The sequence below is a fragment of the Aphis gossypii genome, chromosome X (assembly GCF_020184175.1).
Source record: "Aphis gossypii isolate Hap1 chromosome X, ASM2018417v2, whole genome shotgun sequence".
Classification (NCBI taxonomy): domain Eukaryota; kingdom Metazoa; phylum Arthropoda; class Insecta; order Hemiptera; family Aphididae; genus Aphis; species Aphis gossypii.
The window spans coordinates 11065308-11082259 of NC_065533.1; the positions used below are offsets into that span (position 1 = coordinate 11065308).

At 31.4% G+C, this 16952-nt stretch overlaps 1 protein-coding gene and 1 non-coding gene across 5 annotated transcripts in view; both read right to left on the reverse strand.

The window, feature by feature from the left end:
- The window catches only part of LOC114122537 (protein muscleblind), a 160715-nt gene extending 151082 nt beyond the window's left edge, over positions 1-9633 (reverse strand). For 3 of the 4 annotated variants that reach the window (XM_050207834.1, XM_050207832.1, XM_050207833.1), the window contains exon 1: positions 9036-9615. The gene's annotated coding sequence lies outside the window, so the exon portion shown is untranslated. Of the gene's footprint in view, positions 1-9035 lie in introns of all 4 variants that reach the window. The other variant, XM_050207835.1, reaches the window with a different exon arrangement.
- A 5738-nt stretch (positions 9634-15371) lies between these two features.
- On the reverse strand, positions 15372-15478 carry LOC126552957 (U6 spliceosomal RNA). The gene has a single exon (XR_007606418.1). It is a non-coding gene; the product is annotated as a U6 spliceosomal RNA (small nuclear RNA).
- Positions 15479-16952: the final 1474 nt, after the last annotated feature.

A 16952-nucleotide genomic window follows, 5' to 3' on the forward strand; every position in this document is an offset into this window, starting at 1 on the left:
TGATTTGGTCTATACACGCGAGTCCGTGTCCTGCAGAATTCGAGTTTGCACAAGTCGCGTGCCGATTTTGAATTAAAATCCAGAAATTCGTCCATAACAACGTACACAACTATCAAACAACATTATATATTATTGCAGTGTAAATTGCAATCGTAATAACTACCCGCAAAGTTTGCAATTTGTAGTAATTATATTAAAATCTAAAAAAGCATCCCCTCTTGATCAACGATTTTTTATTATTCTATCGACAACGTTACGGCAACGACGACATATAGAACGGTAGATAAATACCTTACGACTCGTTTACGTGTAACGCGTATAATGTACAGCTTTAAATCTGAACAAACCACTCGTTTAACATACGCCATTGGTTACGAACCAAGAGTTATGTAGTGTTGTGGCAGTGTTGACCGCGTCGTCTGTCTTAACTAATCCGGATGTATACATATTATATTATCATAGGTATTGTAATAATATAACAACGGGAGCGCTAACGGATTAAATAATTAATAGATATTATATAATTATACATATTATTATACCCACGACGCCACACGCCGACTACGGAAACAATAACGCTACGACAACATACCTAATAATTACATCAAGCTCAAGAACCATCATACAGCCAATTTGAAAAAAATTAAACTTGCGTTTCATGTATTAGTATATTATCTAGGTATATCAAAGAATCCGTATTTTTAAGACACGTGATACTATTAGTGAGCCACTAGGAATATCCTCTTACCTCTCGAGACATTTCTTAAAAAAAAAAAAAATTGTATACTTGTACAGCTGTATGAGTAAAACGACGACAGTTCTAAATAAACAATATTCAATACATTTTATTTCGCTTATATCAATTGGCTAAATTTGATTTTTTTTTTCTTTAATTAGTTCTCATCTCAGACAATCTCATATAATTTCAGTGAATATACATTTTCGAAAAAATATCATGGCCTAAACAACGACCTATTTCAGATATCAGGGTCTATCTTAGTGTGAATATTAATAAAATAAAAACTCACGTGGTCCTGATCAGACTGCCTTATATACATTTTAGAAGGTGGTCATATGTAATATTGTAGTTTGTTAATATTGTATAATATATTAATATGACGTGTTGTCGGCGTAAATCCAAATCGTTAAAATGCCCCATCAATTTTACGGCCGTACGCCCTCGTAAACATCTCGAGATGGCATTTTGGCAAGTGTCATAAATAATGCATGTTATTGTATCAACCATGAAAAATATTATACACAATTTTACATAATATTTACTATTAACACACTCGCCTCCCTTTGACTCCTCTTCACTACTCGTCATCAATCTGTCCGAATCGATAACAGTTTTCGTTTTTCCGGAACATTTCACTAATTCTTTTTTTTATCGTTGACAAATTACATGTTGTGAATAGTATATTATTTTCAACAGACAACATTTTTCACCTAACCCAATGTTGTTTTCAACAACAAAAAATGTAATCTCTTCGCAATGTAATAATTATAATATATCTTCAGGCTATATAGAGTATATAGGGAATATATAACAAAAAAGCTTTTTTTACCGTTTCACTGGGGTATGCTTTTTTTTACTCTATTATATCATATTGGACAGTGCACCACTCTGCATTCGTCCGTTGTAGCCGTATTCGGACGAAATCGATGTTATCACAATCAAAATGATCACTCTGTACAAAGCAATCGGAGAGAAAAAACCGTATGACCGTACGACGTACACAATGTACGTATATAGATCACAATATTATATATAATCATGTTCTGGCAAAAATACTGAAATGACGCCGCCGCCATAATAATATTATACAACTCGCTACGTGGCATTTTAACAGGATACTGTAGAGATAAGAAATAGGAGTCGGGGGAAAAGAAAGAATAAATAAACGAGAGAAAAAAATTCTCCAAAACTACTTCCTCCCTCGGCGGCGTTCGTCGATTTATTTATGACGATCCCGACGCCGCAAAAGGCTTAAAGTACAGTGCTATTTCATACAGCAAAGTCATTTTTAACTATTATATCTCACTCGCATATTATTATATTATTATTATTAATATAATATTATAGGGTAGACACAAAATTCACTTTGCACTAAGTTCGTTTTTGTTTCACTCGAACGCGAACACACAAACGATACCCATTCATACGTGTTATTCTACATATACACTTAAGTATTAAGTATAAGTATGCGCATAACGTTATTATACGCAAACAGTAAATATGTAATATAATATTCAATAAGCAAGAGAGACTACAATATTATAATGGTTGTCTTTATTATTTCACTACTACCATTTCCCACGATTTTCTCAGATATTCTCTATTTTTTTTTTTTTTAATGGGGAAAAAGGCAACGCCAATAATATTTTTTTAGTCACATTATTATGACAATAATGTTCAAAATCGGTCGTATTTTCGTTGCGTACAATTCTGATATCCCGTTCGGTTAAATAAACGCGTGTATTGTCAGCTGTGTGTGTATACTGTGCAGTGTTGGCTGGAAAGCTTCTGTACCGTGATGGCAGTAATACAATAATAATCCGTTTCGTATTATATTATTGTTATTGACGAGGCAGCGCGAGCGACTCGTTAAGGACATTTCTCAAAGTCCTACAAACTTCCGATACAATTTTTTTCCCCGTTAAAACGCAGTGTAAGTACTTGCTTGGATGATTTAGATAAAGACTTCGAGAGGTTCAATGTTTAATAGAAAATTTAGAATTTTTGAAAAAGATTTATTAAGTCGATCAAGTTTTCAAATACAATTTATATTGTGTTTTGAACTATTATGTATTGTTATCATTAAAAATCAGTAAAATAATAAAACCAAAAACAATAAAATGTGTTTCACTTATTATATTACTACACTGCTGTTATTGTACTTATTATTTCTTATCTACTAAAATAAACACAATATAATGTATTAATTAATAACAACAAGCGAATAAAAACGAATACCATTGTAGGGTACACACTACACATATTTTATTATTTTCAATAAATAGCAAGAAGACATTATAACGTTGCACCATTGATATAAGCGAAAATGTTTATATTTTATTTCCAACAAATGTCACGTAGAAGTACAGGATGACGTGGAATAACATTAATAGTAATAGTATAACAACGGGTTATTATTATTCCCGTGTTCACCGTTATTCAAAATCGATGAACTGATATCGTGTTATCATATTAAACGAGAGCGTTGTTTAATCTCGACACCGTGCCTCATGAATCAAAAGCAGATCCGAATCTACGAGTTAATTAATTAGGGTTGGATATACGGGTAAAACATTCAGAGAGAGAGAGAGAAAGAGATAAATAATAATCACGAGATTGTATTAGCACGCACAAAAAAGCTCGGTTAGCGCTAAATTGGTCACATTTTGATACACTTAGTCGTGTAAACACGATATTATAGGTAGTGTATTATTATTGTTGTAATTCGTTGCTGGTTTTGACTTTTACAATTTTTGTATAATTCATACAAACGATAAAAGCTAGGAAGTGTGTTATTTGTTCGGCAGCGAATAAGAAAACTACATCAACGGTAACAGCGATAATAGTAATAATATTGTGTGAAACAATATTATTTATTTGTTCTAATAATATTATACGCTTGTTTTATTTGCATTCTACACTATGCTTATATACACAACACAATAAGTAACAATATCAATATTAAACTTGTTTATTCATACTTTTTTTTCACATAGACACTATTACTTTTTTTTTTTACCCAAGTTGTTCCATGGACGGACGGTCAGTCGGTCTTCAACCATTTGAATCTGAATAAAGGTTTTTTTTAACATTCGTGAATTTTAAATGGTCTATTGTCGTTTATTTATTTTATTTTTTTTTTCATCCTCGTGTCACTCCAGCGCACAGTAGTCAGGTCTCTCTCTATCTCTTCCGAACCGCATCATCCCGCCCCGACGGAATCTTTTAACTCGAAAAACAAAGCCGTATTATAGAATATAGGTATATAATATAAATCCCACAGCGCATGTATACGATCTGACAAACCTAGTGTTCGTGAATTTTTTTTTTCTTTTAAATACGTCGGTATAATATAACGCCGTTAAGGACATTATTAGAATTTAAACGATAAAACGGAATACTGTAATTTATATGATTTTGCGGAGAAGAATAACAGCAATGCTTTTGTATTCCCCTCGCCGACCAACTTCCCACCCGCGTTTTATCGTATTTACCATTACCGCGAGTAGCATTGAATAATGACATTATTATTATTTATCGACTCTCACTCACATTAATGGGCATTATTAGGCGTTCAACAGCTGCTGTACAGAGCGTTATAATCGCATGTTGCAGTGCGTGTACCGTCTTCGCGTTATACTTAAGTTCAGTAGTTCACGTAGTGTTGCTTTAAATACTAGTAGTACTGTCGCAGACCCACTTACACAATAACTGAAGGAGATAATTTAATTCAAAATAAGAGACGAAATAAAAAAAATCTACAATATTGAAATTTCAAAGTTTTACATTTTGTTATCGTTAAAGGATTCGAAAAATAGTTTATGCAAATTGGGCCAAACTGAATTTACCATAGGTTTTTTTTGTTTTTGTTTTAGAAGGGGGGGGGGTAACGTCAACCACGAAGGTAAAACGAAAGCGAGTCTTATTGATTTTTAGAAGAAAACGACCGTGTAAGAAAATGGTATCTATAATTTGGAGGAAAATGGTTATGACCGAAGAAATAAATAAAACACAAATGTTTGCAAAAACAAGATACGTTGCTTGTTTTTACTGCATTCGGGCATATTATATGCCATATTATACTGCAGTCTTGGCAGTGAAGCCTAACTATATTTCATTCGATGCTCGGCGATTACACCGATATTATGTACGGTTTGACTTGATTTTATATTTTAAAAAATCGCTCGAACGTTTCGCATAAAACATTTCTTTCATCAAGGACAATAGGAATTATGGTTTTCCTCGATGAATAGAACGGACAACAGACGCTCATGCCAAGACGATTGTCGCTGACAACTCTATATTTCTGCCGTTTAAGAGATTTAAAAACGTTTTAATAATTTCGTTCATATCATATACGCACGTAAGTATATTGCGTACACGATGCATAAAAATAGTAAATAAACAATATACATACATTTATGCGTGTATTTCTTTGTGTGTGTGCCTTGTGCGTATATGAGTCACGCTGAAACTAAACGACACTGGAAATACGTCGTAAATATTAATATGTACATATATTACTGGAAAGTTTGGGTTTACTGCGTTCTTTCTAGTGGCGCTTTCAGTTTTTTTACCCAAGTTATTTGCATGGTAAATTGTTTGGATGAACTAAAAAGTAAACACCGATAAAAAAAAAAAAACTGTTCATTTTTTTAAAAATTTAAATTAATGAAATAGTAACGCTTATTTAAATGTTCAATTATTTTTTAGGAACTCAAACAATAAAATAATATTGTAATCTTTTGCGTCCTACTTTTGTAATGCGAAATGCTATAGTTTGGCATACAGACAGTAATGATTTACGTATACACTATACACTATACAATTAAATATATTAATAACCATTTATCTTTTATTATATTAATTTAGTATAATATATTACACAAGACCGATAAGTATTTATAAAATAAGAAGCTTTTAAAGTATTAATTAAACGAGCCAGTAAATAATTCAAAATATTATCTTACAACTGTTCCGTTTGAGAAGATAAAGTAAAAGATTTTTCTTTGAGGAATACAATCAGAAGTTAGAGCACTTAGTGAATTCCGGAGTAAATTCAATTTAAAATTGACTTTTTGTAAGCTATAAAGCGAATTCCATGATTAAAATACCATAAAAATACAAAACTACGTTTCTTAACTGACGCTTAACTGCTTGTTGTATTCTATTATTTTGAAATATTTTTATAAAATTATGGTGTATTTGTGTTTTGTAAAAATTTGTTATAAATCATCACAGTAAAAGAATAATAATCCTAAATGACAAATCATTATAAAGTAATAAAGTTTAATCGATAAATTAAATATAATTACAATTTCCGTTTAATATTAGCATTAATAAATTAATAATTAGACTAATGTGAAAAAATAATGTGTATAATATATTATTATGATAACAATAAATTGATGAACCATATTTTAGTAGAACTTAATGTGAATTTAGTAAATGGTTCGATAATTTTGTGATTTATTTTCAACGTACGATTTGAAATAGCTTTAATAATGCATTTATATACATATATAAATTCGATTCTTGGGTGAATTAATGTATTATTATGAATTTTAATTCTACAAGCCCTAGCATATTAAAAAAAGAATTTTAAGGGCTGAATTAAAGTTTGTAAATAATATTGTTATATTATAGATATTATGTGGGAAATTTGATAAAAACTACTCTTGTCTATATTACATTACATATAAGTCAAAGTATCTGCAGACAATTTACACTTATGGCGTTCCAAAAATGTTAGAAATAATTTAATTATGGTAATATGGAAGCTATTTTTATTTGACATAATGTCTTTAAGGAATTTAAAAAGCCTAAATATATTACAAAATAGATAGCTATTTTTTTTTTTTAATATAATTTCTCTTTTTTTACCTCATAAATAATAATTTATAACATACAAATCATTTACCTATTGGCTATTATAATTAATTAATTTTTATAATCATTTATTATAGTATCGTTATAATTACCGAATAGCAAACAATAGTCTTCTAAAAACGTTTTGGACGAATAAACACGCCCTGCAGTACCTACCTATATTTTTTTAGCTATCGTATAAAAAATATTATCTTTTGACATTAATTATATAGGTAAGGCACCTTATAAAATATAATTATACTTAAAGTCGATATTATCTTTATTAGTATAGTTAATAAAAATGAAAAACGAACCGTCTTGCTGAAGTATGTGTCATTCATTTGTTTTAAAAACCATATTATACTTTATTTTTTTACTGTTAAAATATTTGGTGATCGGTGGAGGCTATAAAAGCTTATGCTCACGTTTCATTAAACAGATATCTTCTGATATTAAATTCACACATAACCACCCCCGTAATACGACTGGTCATCTAATAATATCCGTGAGGGTTAACAACACAATCAATTCTGTTGATTGATATCGGTTAAGACAATTCGGCCATTCAGAAATTAATCAGAAAAGTGGATCGCACCACCACATTGGTAAGGAAGTGAGCAATACTAAATTATCAAAATTTTGAATTGGGGTGAATGTTTCAGGGGAAGAATATATAGAGATGGAAGTAAAAAGGAATAGCGGCTGCGGCGACCATGAAATGACTGACGAACATTTCCCTCAGCATATTATCCTACATAATATACGAGTAAATACCTACCTATATTGTTTAGCTATCCTTAAACAACTTTAAACTGTAGCTATACATAATAAATAAATAACACATAATATATATTTTTAACAAAATGATTTAAATAAATGATAAATTTTATACAAATATAATTTTAGCATTTCCGTACACACGTCTAATTCAAAAAATCTAATCCTCATAGTGTAATTAGGGAGGGAACTGTTTTTATATTAAGTTATTATTTGATAATTAATTAATGTTCGTAGTGCCACAAAAAGCGCAGTTAGATCGCAAAAATTATTTTACTACGGTATAACATGGTAATTCGTCATTTTGAGAACGTTCTAAAACGTTTCTTTTTTTAATACTGCCAAAAGCAAAAGAAAAAATGGGGTTACTCCGCTCGGTATTGAAACGGCCTAAATCATTTTCTATACATATTATAGAAGTTTGTAGTGTGCGTTCGTGTGTGTAGGATGTATTACTCGATATAAATTATATGTATAAATATATATTCTGGAGCTTAACTTCCTATAGTCGGCCAAAGTTTAATAATAATAAAATACTATATAGGTCACCGATAATTTTTTTCAAACTTTTAACTGCTATTTTAAACTCAACCATTCAAACCGTACGTTGCAGCAGTACCTAAATAATTTGCTGTGCTCGGCTGCATACGGTGCGTGTCCTAAATGTATAAATGCAGTTGTCGAGAATGACGATTTTGGCGAGTTTACGTTAAATTACAAACGTATAATACGTGTACTATACTTTTAATAAATTGCATCGAATTTATTCCGAAAAAAAAAATTAAATAATAATGTTTCGCCGAACACGAGCTGGGAATTTGAGATTAGACCCTAATTTAAATCTAAACGTATTCACGTATGAGTGGTTTGGATTGTACGGGGAAATTCCAATAAAAGTTAATAAAGTATAATAAATGTATACATACGGTTTATAATAGGTGTATATTATAATACTACGGGATTCCACTATTTCCATTGTAAAACTAAAAACAGTACCTGTATACTTATACCTACCTAATATACGAGTCAGAGGCCTCTCAAATAGTGCGAATATACATTTTTTTATAGACTTTTTTTAAAATTAAATAGGCAGTATTTTTTTTTTTTAATGACTTATGGTTTACCACCGTCTCATTATCCGTGTGCGTATAATAGTTATAGTATACCTAATCGCAATCAACTATTACCTATAAATAGTAGCGTGATGCACGTAAGTCTCAACCCCTCCCCACCGATTTTAACATAAAAAATTTTAATTATAGATTTGCAGACGTTAAAAATGATCGAAGCGAAAAATGGGAAAACGGTAAAATTTTTCATTCAACCGGCGTTGTTATCTAAGCCTTGTAAACGACAATAATGTTTGTTTCGTGAGAACTATTATGGAATTTTTTTTCTTTTTATCAGAATCCGTGTAATAAAAACATATACACACCACTCACACGAACCGTGCCGCGAGATAAGACGGAAAATTGAAATCTATTATAAAATTACACAACGAGTTTAATTTATTATTTATACACGGTTGCTGTGCGTCCCTTATTCGTGTTAAGAATAATATAATACTGTCGTAGGCGGTTAATTTAATATTTAATATATATATATATGTATGTTAATAATAACGTGATAAAATAATATTGTTCGTACTTACCTATTTATATATCGGAGTCTTGTTCGGTGCAGCGGTGGCTGCTGCGCGGCGGCGGCGGCGGCGACGGCGGTGGGGTGCAGTACCGCGGCGGCTGAACGGGACCGGTTCTCGCGGGCGGACGAAAAAAGTGTAATGATATAATATGTGTATAAATGCGTGTAAATTTATAAAATACTGACGCCTAGCGGAGAGCTGAGAAGAAAATCGAAAGTCGAGAGGGGAGAAAAAAAAATTTTTTTCCAAAAATTTTCGGTACCGCGAATTTTTTTCGGATAAAAAATTTATCGAAAAAAAAAAAAAATTCTCTTACTATTCGGGGGGGCTTACAGAAGGGGGACGACTGTCGGGTGTCTGGCGACGGGCAGCTTGTACGCGAGGGTGTGTGTGTACGGTGGTGGTGGCGGTGGCGGTGGCGGCGGCGGCGGTGGCGAGCTGCAGTGTTATTGTACCGCGCTATAGGCGTATAACGCTCGTGGCAATGGTCTGCTGCAGTTGTAGTCGTAAGACGGACTGTCGCGCGGTCTGCGTGGCGGGTCCGCGCTCGTGTACGGGTTGCGACGACGTCGAGTGGCGCGGCGGCGGCGGTTTCGGCAGTGACGGCGGCGGCGGCGGCGGCGGGAGGGCCGGAGCGATGGCGAGCGAGGCGACCGAGTGTCGGGCGGGTGAGGGACGACGGTCGGACGGACGGACGGACGGCGACGACGACAGACGAAACGATATTATGCCGCCGCGGACGACGCGGGCGCGAGCGGTGTAGCGCGTGGGCGGCGGTGGCGGCGGAGCGGAGACTCGGCCGCCCGTGGTTTATATCGCCGCCGGGCGGAGCGCCACCGTCGTCGTCGGCGGCGGCGGCGGCGCGCTCCGCCACCGTCCGCCGGCGCTCGGTCGGCGATAACTTGCCGCCCGCCCGCCCGCCCGCCCGCTAGCCGACCGTCACACGCACACACATATCGCGCCGCGCCGTAGTTTGCCGGCCGGCCGCCAGAGGATCGCTCGCGCGCGGAGGACTCGACTGGCGCCTATCGCCGCCGCCGACGCGACGCCCGAAAACCGCACCGACTGCACGGTCTCGCTCCCTCCGTCCGCGTCGTCGTCGTCGTCGTCCACTTCGCGTCAGCCAGTTTTCGTTACGCGCCGAGTTTTCTCTTCTTTTTCATTTCACGACCACCTCCCCCCGTCCAACGGTACTCGCGGTAAAAATGAGTTATTTTTTTTTTTTCCCCGTTTTTCCTAACCATGTACGACGTTTTCCTATAATATGCCACCACAACTACCCTTATTGTACGTTCGGTATATTACATTGTTCTCGGCCGCAGTCTCATTATCGCGCGCGCCACTATATTATATAGTCGTCAGAGTCGATCATATCGTTATATACATATATATAATATATATAAATAGGGTATATATATCATTTAGGAATATCATTTTACGAGGGAGTTTTAAAGATTAATTATCATTGCGAGGTACAGGTCTCGGAGAGATCTACAACACTGTTATATGGCTGCTCAGCTTTCCACCCACCCCTAAAAGCCAACACCGCGTTTTTAAATTAAATTTAAACTCAGATTTCCTTTGTAACTACTATTTTTTTTTTTTTTAACATTTTCATCATAACATAATATGAACTAAAGTTGAGATTTCACCCGCATATGTTGTTTCTGCAGTCTTACAAACGTATATACGCAACTACATGCAAATTTATATTCACCCGCAGAACCAATTTTGTATTGTGAACTATTATTATAATATAGAACGTTACACTACATCCAAGAATTCCCATATCACCGAGGCAAACCAATATAATATACTTTACGCGAATTCTAGTTTTTTCTTTCGGTGAGAAAATTCTAGTTAATTGGCAAATGTTACAAATGTTTTTCCAAAAATTTCAAAATCGTTTTTTTTTTTTTTAATTAAAGTTTTACATTTTTAAATAGCTATGATTTTGAACATGTTTTTAAAACAATCAAAAAATGTTTATCTAGAAAATTTAAAAAACCAAATCTCATAAGTGATCTTTTATGAAAAAACCTATTGAATTTTTTAAAAAATATATTAAAATCAATAGGATTTTTATTATTAATAAATTAAAAAAAAATGTAGCATTTAAATATATTGATTTATTAGTTTAGAACTTTAAGGGTGATACGGGAAGTATAGGACAGACTTTATATTAAAGTTAATTTATCTAACTTAACGAAACTGATAATGCATAACAAGTGTATATAACAGTCGGACGATATTAACAATATTTTCATTTTTAAGCAAGTCATGAGTATGTAAAATATTAAAAATAATTCGCTCAAAAATATTGAAATACTGTAAAAAAACCTCATGTACATACATACATACATGGATAAGAATATAAGACTCTAGTGTTCTATATATTTTAAGTTTGTACGACAGAAATAATAAAACGTCATGTGGATGAATTGGTCGCGTACAGCACAACTATATAATATCTAAAAGCTCGTGAGTCAGTCCGTCTATTGTTTCTTCAACAGTTACCCGCAGGCTTTTCCCGATGAACGTTCATAAAATCATAAAAATAATAGATGATAATGTAGTATGTGTATTATATTAAATGTATTTTCTACAATATTGTATTTCTCGATTTACCGTAGTGTGACAAATAAACACTCGCTTTTCACCGCTATAACCGCGGTAATTCGGATATATAGACATATAGTATGACTAATACCTGTATGTATAATGTAATAATTATCGTAAACGGTTATGAAAATAATAATACTAATTGTAATATTTTGGAAACGTTATTCCGCAATTCGTTAAAAACTCGAGTGAATAAAAAAATACACACACAAATATACATATGGACGAATATAATAAGTCTGTATATCGTCGATAACTACCGGACACACGACGTATAATATAGAACTTTGTGTTTTGTTTTTGCGTACAATATACCATTTATATACTGAGCGCGTGACATTCGAAATCGAATAGCTGCAGTTGTACTGCGTTTACTACAGCCGACCGTCTTTTGATAGAATCGTGAACGCCTATATAATAATGATATACAGCCTGCAGTGTATATAGGCTGTTGTTTGGCGGCAAACAATTATTATTACACGGTACGTCTTCAACGGTGACACGTAGATATCGCGTATTTTCAAGTGTATTCTCCGCCAAGACGTTGAAAATTAATAGGACACCGCGACTCAGCGTATTGTCTCTGTCACACCGCACCCGCGCTCGTATTATATACATGACGCATCATCACAATTGGTTTCGTACATTTCCGTTGATTATGTTGTTATATAATAATAATGCGAGTTCTGTTCGTATCGAATTTTCTATACTTCGCGTCGTAATACATTTCAATTTTCAAAAACAAAATTATTTTCGTCACATCACTGCAAGAGATAAACTAAATCGCCGGACCGATACGCGGAGTGTAAAATATGATAATATTATAATATTATATTATAAATTATTATGTAATAATAATAATAATAATAATAAACATAAACCGCGCTCGTTTTCAAATGACGAACTAGAGAAAAAAAACCTATATTAACGAAGACGCTTTAGAGGCATATAATAATAATATAAATTGCATCACAGAAGATCAACGAACTAATACATGATAGCATGAGTGCGGCATTAAACTGACGGATCGCAAAAAACTTTCAATAAATTATAAAAAAAAAAAATTCTTGAAACTATAGTAATACCTACTAAGAAACTGAATTATTGTACAATTTAATCATATCGTATTTTAATATTATTAATTTTTATTTATTAATTAAATTCCAATATCGTAATATTGCAACAGTTCGTTTTTTTTACCAATATAAATCTGTTGGTATACAGAAAGAGATATTTTTAATTATGTAATCAAAGTTATTTCGTAAAATGTTAATAACTGTCTATTGTTGACATGTTTGTAAACATAGCTTTAGATTATATAAATAACTGTTAAACCAATAAAGTAATAAATGTATCAAACATTTTGTTCGATTAATAATCATTGTTTTTGTTATTTCGATAATGAATTATAGAATATTTAATATACGTTCAACAATACATATTTTCCATTTATTCCATTGACGTCATTAATAATTTGTTAATTATTTTATGTTAAATTGTTGATTTTGTTATAAATTACTGTTGTTTAAATTTTAAACTACGTCACAAAATTAAAAAAAAAAAAAAAAATTATAATATGTGTCACTACAATTGACGAATATTATTGCTGAAGATAGCAGCACTCGAAAAACTTGTTTTCACACATTCTTCTTACAATAAACTAAAATTAACAAGTATAAATATTATTTTTAATTGAAAATTTTTTGTTTATTGATAAACCGATATGTCGCAAAAAAAAATTAATAGTACCAAAATGGGTCACAAGTAAAAAAAAAAATTAAAGATCACTGCAGTAAAGTATAAGATAAAAACTAGTCTAGGAAATAAAACGATATTTTTTCAAGATTTTAATCTTCGGCTTTTTTTTACATGAATGCCAAAACTGGTCTGTCTTCGCCTGCACAAAAACTTCATTTATTGTGAAAAAGTAGACCTACTGTAATAAACAATAACCATAGTATTATATATATCAGACTGGAATAATTGCCAATACCTATTTGTGACAATAACTGCTCAGATTGTCCAAATCTTCGGAATGAACAACTGTAATACTGCGGGTTATTTATTTATGTATTAAATTTATGCCAATTTTTCAAATCTATTTTTATGTTTTTCGAATCAGATAAATGTTTTCACGTAGATTAAATTTAATACCAATTTATTCATTTCAAATTTTTTACTCATCTTTCTCATTGTGGTGTTTCAGTTTATTTTTTTTATGGGACAACCTATATGTTTCTAACTTCACAGTATGAATATACTTTTATAAACGTTTAAAGTTTACTATTTAGATGAACAAAGTCACTGTGGACCACAGTATTTGTTTGGGGGTACCTACCCCTTGCTTTTTATTCCGCTTATCTGCAATATAATATAATATTATATAATACATTTTAATTTATAGTGTACTCACTACTATAATAGCTACACCTAGTTTTTTATTATTATTAATATTTTACGCGTTTCGTACAATAATAATATAACAACAGTACCGTTTGTCCAGCCAAACGTGTTTCCTTATAATAATAATATTATTATAATATATGATTATCCTATTCGTTTTATCCGGTTTCCGTTGCCATTCTCGGTTGTACGCCATCTCCCGCATTCACAAGTCCCGTAAAGTTCCATACTTTTATATAATATTATCTTCACGTATTTTTTTCCTTGTGTTCACCCCCTTTTGACGCATTTCTACAAAAATGTTCGTTCTCCCGCGAGAATTTTATTTTAGCCGATTTATAAATATATATATATATATACGGCATTATTATAGTATCGTTATCTTCTGCAGCTGCTCCACGATTCGAAATTATTATTATACAACATTCCGCAAAACAACTTCGTTGGAATCAGAAAATGCTTTATCGAAATTTGTTTCGACTTCTTGTCATCGTTGTTAAAATAATTATTATTATTAAGATTTTTTTCTTATTCCAGCGCCTATGTATAATTTATATACATAATAAATATATTATATGTATAGATGTTTGTAAACTACTCGAGTAAAGTCTCTTTGATGTGAATATTATTAAATTATCCTCTTTTGATATTCTAGTTTTTCATTAAATATATTAATGTACAATATACAATATAATGGCCATAATACCTATGTACATACATCATATCTTTAAAGCACGAAGTAGCTGGTATAATGTTTAAGGGTAAAACGTGTACCTAATTGCAAGAGTTGAGATTTTGACTATAATTTTTTTTTTCAAATAGTGCTAAATTATTTCTGTGAAAACTCGATGATATAACATAATAACGTTATGTTTATGTTATAAGGTTACTGTAAGCCCATATATAGGAATATTATAATGTATAATGAAAATAATAGTACAATAATAATAATAATAATAATAATAGTAATAACACACCGGTGGTACTAAATGTCATTAATATTATATTATATTGTAAATAGGCGACTATATTTAAAAAGAATGTAAAAACACTAAAACCTTAATACGATTTAACTAACAAAAAACAATTTACTTTGATATTCACGTTTTTCACTTATCGTATCGTATTGATTCGTTAACAAAAATAAAATAAAAGCACAGTGATATAAAAATACAAAATATAAAATAAAAATCCCCGATTACAAAAAATCCAAAGCGTATATTGCATACTAATTATAAGCCCATGCAAGTATAATAATATACAGTGTGATTCAACAAACACACTTTCCTGTTTTTCTCTTCGGTAGGTATTTAGAATCTAAATGTGGAACGCTTCACGATTTTGCGTGTCATCCTTGCGCAGGGGCCATGCTAATCTTCTCTGTATCGTTCCAATTTTAGTATATGTACTGCCGAAGCAAGTAATCTTCACCCGAAGCATTGCTTTACGGCGTTTCCGGGTGTTGGGTGTATTGCCGATTCACGAAAAAAAAAAAAAAAAAAAAAAAAAGGTATTTAGAATCTAGTTTTTGGAATTTTTAGATTTTAATGAATGTAATAATTTACAATGATGTGTGTTCTCTTATTTTGTATAAATTTTGTGTGTCTCGATATTCAACTTTAACGATGGTTGTCAATAGCGAAGAGGATCTAGTTGGTACTTTGGAGGATCAAAAGCAATATTATGTTGTCGGAACTAACATAAAAAATTAAGGAAAAGCGGGAATTTTTGTGTAAAATTGGTTTTCGATTAAATCATATTTTATTATATTAGTGTTACTTAAAAACGGATAACCATAATATTATATACTTACATATTTCACCAAATGTTTATGTTAGAATTTTCACTAGTTAAAATCAAAATATGTTCTTTTTTAAATATATTTATAGTTATTTGAAACTTTTTATTTTATATATTAATATTTATATACTAACATATTTATATATTCATACATTTTTTTATAAGCGCTTAAATTTAAAATTTTGTCGGCATTTGTAAAATCTCAAAAATAATTTTTTCTTTATAGGAATTCATAAGTTTTCTGCCTATAATAAAAAAAAAGTTTATCTAAAAGTCACATTATTTTTTATAAAGTTCAAAGTTCAAAGTTTTACGACATTGAATATTCACTTGTAAATTTATTATTTCTTTTTAAACGGTTTTTGATATTTTGCTATAATGTGAAAATAAGTCTGTAGATATTTACAATGTTTACCAAATTATTATATTATTATACATTTATACTGAGTTATACGTCATGAAAAAATTATAATATTTGACTCCTTTTGAGCTAATTATAGATATGAGCAAATTTCGATTTTTATTTTCAATTATCAACAAAAACTTGAAATTAAATACAAGGTATTCGTTTTCACTATTGCTATTTAAAAATATTGAAAATACTTAGCCACAGTTTTTTAAATTTTTAAATTGTGACAACATTATATACCCATCTAAAAAATAAATAACGATGTTATAGTTATATTAAAATTAATAATATTATTCATGAGGTCTTAAAACTTTTACATATATTGTAAATTTAACTTTACACAATGAATACATTTTTCAAAATTTTCCTCAAAAGTTAATAAAAAATAATATTATAAATTCGTATAAGTGTATATTATTATAAGAATTAAATGATAATAATAAAATAATTGCTATGTTTTTGGCATAACCTAAATCGTTATACAAAATTCTAGTAATAAAATTAATTTTAATAGAAATATCGAAAAACTTATAATGAAATATAAATACTAATGACACAGGCTGACCGACTGTCTCTGCTCAAAAACGTTTTTTTGTATGAATGATATATCATTAAATTTAAATGTAGTACATAAATTATAGTGTTTCATTGAATACCTGTATTGCAAAACGTTACAAAATCCATATTTT